The sequence below is a fragment of the Apium graveolens genome, chromosome 10 (genome assembly GCF_009905375.1).
Source record: "Apium graveolens cultivar Ventura chromosome 10, ASM990537v1, whole genome shotgun sequence".
NCBI lineage: Eukaryota > Viridiplantae > Streptophyta > Magnoliopsida > Apiales > Apiaceae > Apium > Apium graveolens.
In genome coordinates this window covers 153,285,111-153,286,656 of record NC_133656.1, presented here as the reverse complement: position 1 = coordinate 153,286,656, position 1,546 = coordinate 153,285,111, and the positions used below count along the sequence as shown (strand labels likewise).

Here is a 1,546-nt window from a genome sequence, read left to right as displayed (position 1 = left end):
GATATGCATGATTCGTAGGTAATTTTAACCATCTTACTTGTTCTATGTAATCGCGATAGGTAACTTGTGCATTAAACTGTTATGTTGTCAAATTCTATAGACATATAGGGTCTCAATATAATGGGTGTCTATTCAGCTTCTATCTCTTTTGTGGATGTCTTGTAGTATGGTATTCGTACAACGAAAGTTGGTGTTTACCAGTTTCGTGTTATCTGATTAGTGTCATCACCATTACATGCTAAGGTTAAGAACGAAAAGGCTATTGATAGAAGTATTTAATGAAGTTAGAATCCCATGTTTGTGACATATATTATTCAACTTGCTTTATTCTCCTAGTTTATGTTCTTAGTATAATCTTTTAGTTAAACTTAGTTATAATCAATCTCAATTGTTATTCTCTTAGCATTGGATAATAACTATACCATTGTTGCATAAATACATTGATTGAAATTAACCTAAACATATCCATGCGGGAACGAACTAGAATTTATTCTATATTACTTGTAATCACGTATACTTGCGTGAATTTAGCGCCTGTTTAGCGACTAACAAGTTTTTGGCGCCGCTGCCGGGGAATTCAGTGTTAATTTTTAGTTTATGTGTTTGTCATCCTTGGTCGTTAAAGTTCAGTGACTCGGACATTGTTACTTACATAATTCCTTGTCGTGTTTCAGGTACTCTAGCGAGTGTGTATGCATACGCGTTCTCGAACTCGTAAGAGAACTCTGGATCAAGCTGAGGAAGAAGTTGTAATAGTTAGAGAGAAAGTTGAAGAAGAGATCTTAGTTGAGAAAGAAAAGAAACACTTGTTGCAATGGGAGAACCAGATGCAAATCCAAAGGCTTTGATGGACTACTCTCAACAAAAGATCAATGATATTCAGTCTAGCATTGTTCGACCAGCCATCTAGGCTAATACCTTTGAGAACAAGTCGAGCACGATTCAGATGATACAGAACTCAGTTCAGTTTGGGGGTTCTCAACAGAAGACCCCAACATGAACATCAGAGATTTCATCGAGATCTATGACACTTTCAAGTGTAATGGAGTTTCTGAAGATGCTATTAAGTTGAGGCTTTTCATGTTCTCTCTGTGGGATAAAGCTAAGTGTTGGTTACATTCTCTACCACCAGGGTCTATCACCAAATGGGAGGATATTGCTCAAAAGTTCTTAACTAAATTCTTTCATATGGCGAAGATTGCGCCAATCAGAAACACACTTACTCAATTTGCTCAGCAATCTGGAGAATCTCTATGTGAGGCTTGGGATCGATATAAGGAGATGCTTAGGAATTATCTTCATCATGGGATGCTTGACTGGATGATCATTAACTATTTCTATAATGGATTGGGTGTTACTTCTAGACCCATGCTTGATGCAACATCAGGAGGAGCCTTGTGGGTTAAAAGCTACGATGAATCTTGTGAATTGATTAAACTGATGACTGCTAATAAATACCAGAATCCTTCTCAGAGACTAACTCAGGGTAAGGTAGCAGGAATTCTAGAATTGGATGCAGTTAAGCTATAGCTGCTCAACTTAAGGC

The 1,546-nt window shown here is 37.3% G+C and overlaps 1 non-coding gene across 1 annotated transcript; it reads right to left on the bottom strand.

Moving 5' to 3' along the window:
* Positions 1 to 1,205: 1,205 nt before the first annotated feature.
* Positions 1,206 to 1,310, bottom strand: LOC141694062 (small nucleolar RNA R71). The gene has a single exon (XR_012563394.1). It is a non-coding gene; the product is annotated as a small nucleolar RNA R71 (small nucleolar RNA).
* Between the last annotated feature and the right edge of the window lie 236 nt (positions 1,311 to 1,546).